This window comes from Mastigoproctus giganteus, chromosome 9 (genome assembly GCF_048544385.1).
Source record: "Mastigoproctus giganteus isolate SK-2022 chromosome 9, ASM4854438v1, whole genome shotgun sequence".
NCBI lineage: Eukaryota > Metazoa > Arthropoda > Arachnida > Uropygi > Thelyphonidae > Mastigoproctus > Mastigoproctus giganteus.
Window position 1 is genome coordinate 95,038,808 of NC_143583.1, and position 13,528 is coordinate 95,052,335.

The 13,528-nt window shown below is 34.9% G+C and overlaps 1 protein-coding gene across 1 annotated transcript in view; it reads left to right on the forward strand.

Annotated features, from left to right (window-relative positions):
- Positions 1–13,528, forward strand: part of LOC150080558 (AP-1 complex subunit beta-1-like) — a 161,785-nt gene that overhangs the window by 102,289 nt on the left and 45,968 nt on the right. The window lies entirely within an intron of this gene.

Sequence of the window (13,528 nt, forward strand, 5' to 3'; positions counted from 1 at the left end):
GCTAGATCCATTTTATCTTGAGACATTTCAGCATGCATCTTGTCATAATCAATATGAAATGCTATTGTTTCCAGATTTGGATAGCATGTGTATAGTGGATACACTTTCTAATATAGTAGTTTCATTTCTTGATCTTACGAATGTCACAGTTCTTTCCCCGACTCTTCTGCTTTGGGAATGCATTAAAATTGCCAGGAATTTCAACTTGTATGTCTCACTCCATCTTTACAAATAATCTCTAAAAGAAGGTTTTGTTCCCCTGCATTTGAAATGTTTTCCCAAAATATTCTTATCTCACCAACCTTGTTGACTTCCATCCCATTTCAATGTATACTTCTGCTTAAAATATTTAAACAGAATTTTGATCTAAAGTCTATCAAGTCATATCTTTTCAGCCTTTTCAATAAATCCATTACGATTGATTGAATTTTTGCATCTTTTCATGTTCTACAAAAACTTTAATCCTTCTTGCTTCTACTATATGTAAAGCCTGGCAGCAAAAGCAAAATCTTCATTGTATCTTATTAGATCAGCTGCATTTATTTGATTTTTGTTTAAATGTGGTAGACCGGCAGTTTCTGCTTCAAACACAATTCTCTCTCTCTCGCTCTTAAAAATTCTTTAACACTTATGCATAGAGTGATAATTAATACTTTTCTCACTTGTACAATGCTGTGATAACAATTAGTCTTGGCCTTCAACAAGGTAGAGTGCTGTCAGCTTTACTCTTCTCCACTGTTGTATTTCCTACTGCAGCTTTCTACTCGTATACTGATAATGTCTTTCTATATCCACTCCTAATGTCTATTTATTATACTCTAGCTGCCAAAAGTGTAGTAAATATATTGCTTATTTTAGGCTAGTCCTAAAACTTAATCCCAGGAAGACTAAATACATGAATTTTGCCCTTACACCTGACCCCTTTATGTTGGTTGTAGTAGCTACAGATTAAATTGTACTACTGTAAGACTGCCCCTATTTCATGGTTTGAATCCCTTGGTATTTCAGTATTATAGGATTGCAAGGTTATTTCACCAAAGTAGTTGAAATTAAGTGAAAATTTGTATTATTTTTGGTCATGAAGAGACTTTCATATCCTTTTTATATCATACAGAGAATTCACATCCGTTTTGTATCCTAAATTTGTATCCTTTCAATCAAGGAGAGACTGTCTGCACTCACTTTAGACTAAGAGCCAAGCATTCAGCTATGTGGCATGGACAACAGTATTTGTCTCTACTTTGAGCATAAGTTGAAGCTGTAAGGTCAAATACTTTGGACCTTGAACTTTATTGAGAGCAGAAATTCTGCTTATTTTAGGCTAGTCCTAAAACTTAATCCCAGGAAGACTAAATACATGAATTTTGCCCTTACACCTGACCCCTTTATGTTGGTTGTAGTAGCTACAGATTAAATTGTACTACTGTAAGACTGCCCCTATTTCATGGTTTGAATCCCTTGGTATTTCAGTATTATAGGATTGCAAGGTCTTGGTATTTCAGTATTATAGGATTGCTCTGCTATCAAAATTCAATGCAAAAAAGTATACAAATTTTGATTTGATTTTAACTACTGCATTGAAATACTTCTTTAATCTTATAGCATTGTACTGCATAGGATAAATGCAGTTGTTATTTTTATGAATGTAAGTTTTACTTCCATACACTGCTTGTCTGTTCATTTAGACAAGACTTGTTATTCAGAGTTGGGCATACATTCACTAATAGAGACTACTGGCCAGCTGATGAGGAGCCATAAGCTTTGAAAGAGCTTTGCTGACACTGTCTCAGATTTTTTGATGTGAAACCTCCTTGGGGGCATCAACCAAGTAAATCTGATCGGTCATGAAAAATGCGTCACAGAAGTGATGTCATCAATGGCTTTTGCCAGAGGCATTTTCTGCACCACCACTAGTCTGTGCCGAGCACTCACTAGTAGCATGACACATTTTTTGTGACCGGTATGATATCCTTAGGAAGAGGTTAGCAAAATCCAAGCCAATAGCCTAACTACCCATTTGACTGCAGTCATTTGTTGAATAGTATGATTGCAACAATGCAAATATTTGTCATCAATTTCTTTTTTCATCTCACATTTTTGTTACATTCTGCCACTATAGAAGCTTTCACTAATCCCTCAATTTCAACTACAAGATCGGGTACCTCAATCAATACTCTTTTCCAGAGACATTTAGATACGTTGTAATCGCAGGTATACATCTCTTACTTTAGTTATCATAAATCCATTGTATCTTGTCTTCCAGCTGAAATTATGGAAATTTGTGAATGATAAATAAAATATTTACAATACAAAAGTTCTTTTATTTTGTAATCAATATATACAAATCAAAATACCTAAAAGAAATAAAAATAAAACCATCTATTGCGTGGTGAAGGATGTTTCACATAAAACCATCTATTGCATGCTATATGATTTTAAAAGATATTAACAACTTAGGAAACCATAGATAAAAGAATCCCTTAGTTGAACATAAGCTCAAGTCATAAGGTCAATGCTTGGTCTTCAGTGATAGTAGAAGTTCTCTCCATGAGTGAATTAAAATGCAGCTAAAATGTACAAATTTTGATTTGATTACTTGGTATTTATTTATTTGCAAAGATGCAATTTGCCACCCATTGCACTCAACTCTGAAACACTATATTGAGAGCTTTCTGGGTAATGAAATATGATATTGTCTTAATTTTTAAGCTATACTAAATTTTTTAAGCTAAACTCATCATACTAAAATACTTTTACAACCTATGCTGTCTTGATTTATATATGCCTCCATTTTCTAGTTCTTAAGCTCAAAAGTAACCATAAAACTGATTGCTTCTTGTGATTATTTTTTGCAATCATAGTTCAATACAAGATTGCATTTACCACAGACTCACTTTTGACATCAAGTGTACCAGCAAGTCACGATAACGTGAGTTAAGATTAGTTGGTGAGCGAAAGTAACCTGTTTGCTGAGATTGATAGCTGTGAAATCTGGCAAGTTATTCATTGGAGGATATGTGTTATCAGACTATCTCCCCTGTTTACTTCCTATATTTCATGCATAAGAAAACTGGACAATTGCTTTGTTAATAATGTTGCCATTTCTGTGACCCTTATTCCCTCACTGCTGATGTTATGGTTTATGGATATCATGTTCACAGAACAGTAGATTGCTGAAATTAGTTTAGACTATTACAGAATGCCCAATTTTTTCAAGAATAGCATAGCTCTGACTTGGTACTTTGCAGTTAGAACAAATCCATCATTGCCAAATACTTGTATACTCATCTTCCATGATTAATTCAGATTTATTCAGAAAATTTTATTATTATTACATACACTGAATACCAAGTTTATTTTGTACACCCTTATCATCCAGGGAATTGACTGATCCATCCATCAGAGGGCAATGTCATACACGGAAGAGCCAAAACATTATGACCAGCGAGTCGTTATGCAAATCGAAGCAACTGCAGGTGAACTACAGTGCATGCGCAGGTCAGGTTTTATACCATTTTTAATGGTATAAAAAACATCTGATACCAAGCTCCGTTAATCAGTGTTACTCTTGTTCTTCAGTTGGGAAAGGCAGCGGATTTAAGCGAGTTTGACAAAGGCCAAATTGTAATGGCCAGATTACTGGGTCAGTGCATATCCGAAACGGCATGGTTGGTGGGATGCTCATGATCAGACGTGGTTAGTACCTACCGAAAGTGGTCCGAGGAAGGAAAACCCACGAACCGCTGGCGAGGTGTTGGACGACCACTGCTCATTGATGCTTGAGGTGAGCAAGGGCTCTCCCGGATAGTACGTGGAAACAAAATGGTGACTGTGGCGCAACTCACAGATAATTGGAATGCTGGTGATGGGAGTAATCTGTCACAACATAGTACACTACATCAGGTGGGTATATGGGATGTGTTAGAGTAACTAAGAATAGGAATAGGTGCTTGTATACTTCATGTATAGCCGACCGGGCTAGCCTGGTGGGTAGAGTACCTGCCTGGCAACCCAAAGGTCGCGGGTTTGGATCAGAGTAGTGCAAAAACTTTGGGAGGTGCATTATGGCCACAGAAGCCGATGCGCCAACAACTAACAAAATAAAAAAAAAAAAAACCTTTATGTATACCAATGCTAGAAGTATAGTAAATAAATTTGATGAATTTGAAGTGTTGGTCAAGACATCAAAAGCAGATATTGTTGGGATATCAGAGACGTGGTGTCACACAGATATTAGGAATGCAGAATTGGAATTTGGGGAGTACAATGTGTACAGGATAGGAAGGGAGGAGGTTTTATGCTGTTAATTAAGAAAAACACAAAATCAAAAGTGCATCCAGTTGATATAGATGAACAGTGCACTGTTGAGTCAGGTATGACATAAGCACTGCAAAAGCAAAAATAAGAGTAGGAATGTGTTATAAGCCTAATGACTTGAATGTGCACAATGAACAATTGTACAGAGAAATAGAGTGGGCTAGTAAATCAGAATATCATAATGGGGGATTTTAACTTCCCAGATATTGACTGGAACTTGTGGGTTGGTCACTCACACACTAGTAAGACTTTTGTGATTTTATTGGATGATTGTTTTCTGCAGCAGCATGTTCGAGAGGCAACCAGAGAGGGTAATATACTTGATCTGGTTATCAGCAGTGATCATTCGTGTATTAAGAATTTGCAGATAAAGGAACCACTAGGTGGCAGTGATCACATTGTACTGATGTGGGATCTACTTAAAGATATAATTACAATCAGGGGTAAAGGAAAGGGTTTTTGCTTCTGTAAAGGTGACTACAGTGGTCTCAGACAGTTTTTAAATTCTGCGCAGTGGGATCAACTGATGATGTTACCAACAGCAAAGTCTGAGTATGAAGCATTCAAGGAATTACTCATGGAAGCTACTAAAAGTTTCATACCTATTAAAAAATATCGTTCAAGGTTTAGGCCTAAATGGTTGTCATGAATTTTTCCTCTCTGTCTTGTGGCAGAGAGGAAAAATCCATGGGATGCATATAAATTATCAGGCAACACAGAAGCCTATGGCAGATATAAGCTAGTCTGTAATCAAGTCACAAAGGAGGTTAGGCAGGCGAAGGCAGATTACGAGAAATCTTTGGCAAAGGATGCTAAGAAAAATAGCAAGGATTTCTTTACTTATATAAACTCTAAAAGGAAGGGGATGAATCTGATTGGTCCACTTGATATTCATGGTTTGACTATTGATGATCCTGCTCAGATAGCAAACAAACCGAATGAGTATTTTGCATCTACAGTCACACGTGAGGAGTTATTAAGGTTTGAAAATGCCAGAAGGTTATAAAATTGTAGTGGGGTGCTTAATGATTTTGTAATAACTGAGAGCAAAGTCGAGGAGAAATTGTTGAAGTTAAACATAAGAAAGGCACCTGGGGTCGTGGGATCTATCCAGTTATATTAAAGGAGGCAGCAAAGTAAGTAAGCAAACCCTTAGCCATAAGATCCCCCAATTCACAAAGTGGGATCGAAGGGTGACACGAGTAATTACAGACCAGTTAGTTTAACTTCTGTTCCGGGTAAAATAATGGAGTCACTGGTTAAAGATGCATTGCAGGATCATCTAGACAAGACTGCAGCAATAATTCAGACATAGCATGTATTTGTTAAGGGAAAGTCTTTTCTGACAAATCTGATAAATTTGATTGGACCTTTATGTAAGGGAAAGAGGATAGTAATAAATACACCAGCTGCCGTTGCAGATGAACTCAACAGTTATTTTGCATCAATATTTATCAATGAAAAACCTTTTGTGGCAATGGGAAATTGTGGGAGCGAAGTTGAAAAATATGAAATTAATGATATTGAAATTTTGCAAGATTATTTAATGAAAAAACTTTTGAGCCTACAAGCCAGTAAGGCTCCTGGATTTGATGGAATATACCCTATAATCTTAAGGGAGGCGGCAAGTGAGTGCATTGAATCATTGAGGCTAATTATGCGAGCATCACTAGACTCTGGGGGAGATTCCCTTGGATTGGAAAAGTGCCACTGTATCTCCCATACATAAGGGTGGCTCTAAGAGTGAAGTGGGAAATTATCGACCTGTCAGTCTGACTTCAGGGTAGGGAAAATCATGGAGGCAATGATCAAGGGTGGAATTCAGGATCATTTGGATCGAATTGAAATTCTCAAGGATACTCAGCATGGTTTTGTAAAGGGAAAATCATGTTTAACAAATCTGGTTTGCTATTTTGAAAGGGTCACTCACGAGCTCGATTTAGGAAATAATTTCGACATTGTTTATTTAGATTTCAGCAAAGCTTTTGACTCAGTCCCATATGAGCGGTTGCTTTATAAGCTGGAACAGGTTGGAATCACTGGGAAAATCCTTAGATGGATAGCAGGATGGCTTCAGGGCAGGAGGCAAAGGGTTGTGATAAACGGCTATTCCTCAGATTGGGTTGATGTAAGAAGTGGGGTTCCCCAAGGATCAGTAATAGGACCACTGTTGTTTTTAATTTTCATAAACGACATTGATGAAGGGATAGAGGGCGTGATGTCTAAATTTGCAGATGATGTTAAAATTGGTAGAGTAGTTAATGAACACTGTCAAGCTGAGCTTTCTCAGAGAGAGACCTAGATAGACTTCAGGAATGGTCAGAAAAATGGCAGCTATGCTTTAATCCAACAAAGTGTAAGGTATTACACCTGGGAAATAGTAATCCCAAAATAACTTATTCACTTGGTGGAGTTCAACTAAACCCAGTACTGGAGGAAAGGGACTTGGATTACGATACGGTACAGTCAGACATGAAATTCTCTGAGCATTGTAAACAAGTTGCAAGGAAGGCCCATGGTGTCCTATCGATGATCTATTGAACTTTTGCAAGTAGAGATAGGGACATGATAATCTCATTATATAAGGCTTATGTTAGACCACACTTGGAATACTGTGTTTAAGTATGGAGACAGCACCTAAAGAAAGACATCGAGCTTCTTGAAAGGGTGCAAAGACGGGTAAGTCGCCTGGTGAGATTGGCAAAAGGGCGTCCTTATGAAGAAAGACTTTGAATATGTGGGTTGCAGAGTTTGGAAACTAGACACCTTAGAGGAGATTTGATTGAGGTGTTTAAAGCTGTGAGAGGCATCAGTAAAATGAATGAGGACGAAATTTTCAAGATTATAAATTATGCTAGAATTAGGAGACATAAATTCAAGTTATTGGGGGGAAATGTTTAGATTGGACTGCAGGAAGTTTTATTTTAGCTAGCGAGTTATAAATTACTGGAATAAGTTGCCTACATGGGTGGTAGAGGCTGACAGTTTGGGGAAATTCAAAGGTCATCTGGATAGTACCTTCGTGTCAGGGAAGTGCACAGGATGATAGGTTTAATTTCCTTTTCTTTTAATAATTATTATTATTTATTTATTTATTTTATTATTTTATTTTTTTATCATTGTTTTATTCAGGGGTTTTTTTTTTTTTTTTTTGGCTGGTGCAGCATAAGCCATAGGCTTTCTTGCACCATGCGGCCATTACTAATACTAAGAACAGCTTCTTCGGGAGGACTTAGATAGAAGAGTGGCAGCTATGGTTTAATGTCAAAATGAAAGGTTGGGGAATAGCAACCCCAAAATAACTTATACACTTGGTGGAGTTGAAGTAAAAACAGTAGAGGAATATAGGAGTTATGATATAGGTAGCAAGGATGGCCCATGTTATCCTATCAGTCATTTATAAAATATTTGCTTGTAGATATAGGTGCTCATAATCCCCCTGTATAAAGCAATTGTAAGACCACATTTGGAATAATATGTTCAGATATGGAGACTGCACTTAAAATAAGACATTGAGCTTCTTGAAAGGGTTTTAAAGATAGGTAATATGTCTGGTGAGTTCGATAAAAGGGCATTCATATGAGGAAAGACTGAATATGTGGGCTACAGAGTTTGATAACTAGGCAACGTAGAGGAGAACTAATTGGGATAAGGATCCAAGTGGAAAAGTAAAATGAATAAGATGAAATTTTTACTATTATAAATGATTCCAGAACTTTGAGCCATTAATTCAAATTATGGGGAAAGCTTGGATTGCAGAAAGTTTTCTTCTAGCCACCAAGTTTTTGATTACTGGAATAAGTTGCCTCCATGGATGGTTGAGGCTGACATCTTAGAGAAATTAAAAGGGCAGCTGGTTAAATAACTACATGAGGAGGGAGTCAAATAGGTAGTCTGTTTTATTATATTATTATTTATTTTTCAATTAATTAATCATTGTTATTTATTTATCTATTTTTTGTCTGGTGCAGCAAAAGCCTCGGGCTTCTTTGCACCATATGATTGATACTGAAATAGGAGAGGTCTACTAGATTGTTTACTAGAGATCTACTAGACTGTGGTTTAGCTGTTATATTGCTCTTGGTCGTTCATTTTTTCATACAATTGGTCATTAACCATTCACTTCAGAAGGTTCAATTAGTGTTTTAGTATATGTTCATAAATTACTTACACAGCAAGAAATAATCATATTTTTTAAGAACTCCATAACCTTTTTATTGTGATTCATGCTGACAACTTCTGATACTTCTTACAAATCTTTATACTTGTTCCTTATCTCCCTATGCCTATCTCGAATCATTCTCTATGTTCAAAAGGGTTGTCAAATACTTTTTAGAGGATGGTGTATATGTAGTGGCTTCTTTGTAAATTCTAAGTTTTTATTCTGATATCAGGCCTTTGTTAGTTGATAGTTTCTTGTCAATCTTTTATACAAATTTGTATAATATAGCATATATGTAAATTCTATGTTGTTCTCATGTTCTAATGCTGGTCTTTTGTTATTTGTTGGTTTTTTGTTAAGCAAGTTTAGTTTTTTTTTTGTCCTTTTAGTTTTTCCTTTAGTTCATTTAATGGTTCTTTTAGTCCTTTGCATTCTGTCCCAGGACTATTAAATATAAGTATACTTCATTTAATGACATGGTTAAATTCCTTGAAAATAAGCTTAGTGATATGCCATTATGTGAATGCTGATTTTTTGCTTACCCTATGTAGTATGATAGTGCAGTCCTTGACAAAAAAAAAAAAAAAAATAAAGTAGTAAATTTTAAATATCACATTTGTTAGAGTAGTACAATAATAGTGAAAGAAATAAACAAGTAAACTTGCCTAATCAGCATAATAGCAATAACCTCATTAATAAAAGAGATGATTGAAACTTTATCATTTATATGATTTATTAATGGGGAACCATTCCCATTAGGTCTGTAACAATGGCAAAAAAGAAAACTAAAATAAACATGGAATAAACATCTTGTTTTTATTAATCTTACTTGGTCACAGACAGTGGAGGTTCTTGCCAATCTTACTTGGCCACAGACAACAGAAGTTCTTTTGCTGTAGGCCAAGGTAGTTGAGGTCATTTAACTAATGGGGCTTGAAATATTTGTGAACTGTTCTTCTGTTTGTACAATAGCTAGTACTATTCATATTCTATTTTTTATGTCTCTGTTCCTCTAATCTGCTGCTTCTTTGCATGTCTATCTTATGGATAAATATGACCAATGCAGCTTCTGACATGCACTTATTTGCTATTAGTTGCCAAGTCTGCAGAATTACTATTTCTTCAAACCTGTCTTACATTTTTGTTTTTAGGGTCAAGGAATTTTTCAGTCATAAAATCTTTACCACATGATTCAATTAAATCAACCACATCAGTCTCCTCAACATTATCCAAGCTATTCTCTTTTTTAATCTCAATTGCTCCTTTGTATATCATCAGTTGGTGTGGCCTGATTTTATCGAGTGTAGATTTGTATACAACCAGACCATAGTTTTCTCCAAGTTATATTTGGATTTGATGTCTTAACTGCTTTCCATAATGCTTCTGCCTTTCACAAGCATTTTGGGTCCATTTCAAAAAGATTATTAAAGCAAAATCACATAAATACAGAATTATACAGTGCACCTCTTACTCTCTAAAGGATGCTTGAATTTGGCAGTAAATGTTGCAGTGATGATTTATTTTTACTCATATTGGAGTGCTGTTATTTAATGGACCACTTTTTTAATATTATCAGCAATTGTTTTTTAGCATGTTGTTATAACAAGGCTAATATTGGTTCCAAGCCAAATATTGATTCCAAGTGTCATTATAATGAAATGTTGAACAAAATGTCATCGTGAGGAATATCTGTACTGAAATATATTTAATAATGACGTTCTCACCAATCTCACTAATAAAGTTGTTACTATCATCATTATCAAGTGTATCGTTACTATTTGGAATCTAAGTGAAAATTTAACTTGAAGCACAAATTAGATTAAAAAATAAATAAAAAAGAATACTCATCTATTAAATCAGCGTTTCCCAACTGGGGTCCACAGACCCCTGGGAGTCCATAGACCAGTTCTGGGGGGTCCCTGAAATGGACCCTCTGGAACTGGTCAAATTATTCGTTCTGTATATAGTAAATTGATGATAAATAATGTTATTATATATTTATGTAAAAATAAGAATAAAGTTGAGTTGTTTTAAACATAAAACTTTGAATTTTATTTTCAGAAAACCTAGTGTTCATACATATATACACACACAGGAAAACACATGAATATATATATATATATAGGGGTCCGCAAACTTATTTTTTGATTGTTGAAGGGGTCCGTAAACTTTTTTTGATTTTTGAAGGGGTCCGTAAATCTCACTAGTTTGGGAACCACTATATTAAATTTAAATTTTCAGTTAATAGATCAGAACTAGGACCAGAGAAGTTCATATTTTGACATTTTTGAGAGAAAGTGATTTGTCAAACACTTGATGTCTGGAATTCTGTGGAATTCCCTGCTTGCATGCTATCACTAGAATATAGCTAACTCCAATAATTTAATCATTTAAAAATAAATTAAAAATAATTTATTAACAGCCTCACACTATTATATGAGAGTACTCCGAATACAGACATGCAAGCCTCTTTTTTGTAGTTACCAAGAGTGTGCTACCCATGAATGCAAACTTGAAAGTCTTAGTAAAATATGTGAACAGTGTACTAGTTAAAATTAAAAATAAACTTTTTTACACATTACTCTCAGCAGTAAATAATTCTATGTAACAAAAAAAAGTTTGTTTATATTTAACTGTTTCTTTTTTGTGTTTTTTGTGCTAAATTCAATGGTCTTATCAGTAACTTAATGCAATCCTCTTTTGTACATATGATTTTAATGTTTAAATCTATATCAATGTTTATCTTCCTGTTGGATTTCATATTATTGTTATCAATTGTGTTCATTGTTCTGCTCTCAGATACACTGTTAATGGTTATGGTTACTTGTTGTGTATCTTGTTATTAATAAAAAATAAAAATAAAATAAAAGTATCATTAGTTTTTATCTACTTTACATCAGTTGAAGGTTTTTTATATTTTTGCAATATTTATATAAATTACATAAGAACATGCTAGTACTGTGATATATAAGAGCCTGTAGTAGTAATATAATAAATTTTTTGGAATTCTTATGGGTGATCAATACAAGTTGTGAGAACCTTATTTCTGCTGTGTTATAGTCAGCATTAAAGAGATAGTTTGGTGGTAGTCAAGTGTTTGCCTTTTGCTATACTTAAATATCAAGAGAGCCTACAAATCATATTGACAAATGCTACTTTTGTATGGTGTATATATCAAAGATTAAAAAGTCTGTGGATTGAAAAGCTGTAGTGTACCCCAGCATATTGCTCCAATGCCATACAATGATGACTTAACAATCCCAGTTTACCTTCCAGAGAAAAGCCTTCAGAATTAGATGATGAATTTGGTGAACAGAGTAGGTGGGACTGTATCTCAGAAGCCTGTTCAAGTAAAGCACCATATTTCTCCAATCAGCAAGAATTGGATAATTTAGTGAGTGGCTTGGACCTAACCAAATCCATTGCAGAGCTCATGACATGTCATTTAAAAGAGTGAAATCCATTTGATCCCAGCTGCAAGATTTCCATATACAGTAGACTCTCGAATTTCTGGGAAGGATGGTAAAAAGAAATTCCCGGATAATCGATTTCCCGGTTAATCCAAAAATACAATAAGCCCCCGGCATATGTAAGAGATACGTTTCAGGACTTCTTATATAAGTCGAATTTTATGTAACTCTGGAATGACTAATAAAATATTGCTGCTATATCCCTAATATGCCAAAATTACAAAAACCACATAATGTCCTCAAAATAATGAAGAAAAATAGTTATATATTTTTAATTAGTTCAATTAAAAACTTTATATGGGGACAGCGGTGAAGTAGCCGGAGTGGCACATAAGAAAGGAAAACATAAAAGGAAGAAAAAATGCATGTTACTGTACTCTAAAAACTGATATGTATTTCGTAGCCTTGGTTATTATAGTTGACCTTCATTGGTGCTGATTGCTTCACCGCTTCTCGTATTCTGTCTTTCTTCTTTATTGTGTTCACCATTGCCACTGACAAATCTGAATTCCGTGCGTACTTGTTAATGTTTGTCCATTTTCGTACATTCTTATTAGTTTAATTTTCTGATCCAAATTGATCGCTTTCCTTTTGTTGGTAGATGTACTAGTACCGCTGTCACTTATTCTCTTAGTCGGCACCATGATAACGATCAAAATTAAATTTTCTGAAAAGAACTTCAAAAGGTTATCACCCCACGCGAGCTCACATTTTAGTAAAGCACATTTCTGGAGGTCACTGCCAAAAAACAATAAAAACAATTTGTACTTTCCGGGTTATTGGGCTTGTCTGTAGTGTAACCAATTATAAACTGGTAGTAAACTCGATCTTATTCCATTTTCAATATTACAGATAGCCGGAATTCTGTGGTGAAATGTTATTATGGTGAAATGTGTGTCCCCTTCACTGAAATCTTCAGCCACATAAGTCCGAATCTACATAAGCTGGGGCCTTACTGTATCGAAAAATGTTCGGCAACCTCCATAAAATGTATGGCGATAGATAAAAAACAAAAAAACTTACCACACACTACTCACGTGTCCAATACGCACATAAATGCACATACACACTACTCGCATATTGGTCATGCATTTATGTTTAACGTCAAAATTTTGAATAATTTCAAGTTTTTGTTTAATTGAAAGCACAACTTTTGTGTTTGCCCATCATTTTCGTGATTTCTGAACAAAAAAAAAAAAAAGTTACTATAAAAAAAAAAATTCGACATCTCTGACAAATAAAGAAACAAAATTTGTCCTTTTGCGGTGCAACGGAACACAACAATTGACGCGATGCACTAAATCAAACTAAACATTTGGTTGTTTTTTTTTGAGCGGCAGTGTGAAGACAGCAAGAATTGCGAGATAATAGGTACACCAATATCCTAATGACGACTTATAATGCTGCTTCTTGTCACTTATTTATGACTTGCAAAATATTTGTTTATACCTATTCTACTTATTACTTGAATTTTATGATTTCTTGTTGATTTATTTTTTATTTGGAGCCTTGAAGTGTCGCGGTTAATCCGATCCTGGTAAATCGAGAGTCTGCTGTATAGAAAAAGACATGACTTATG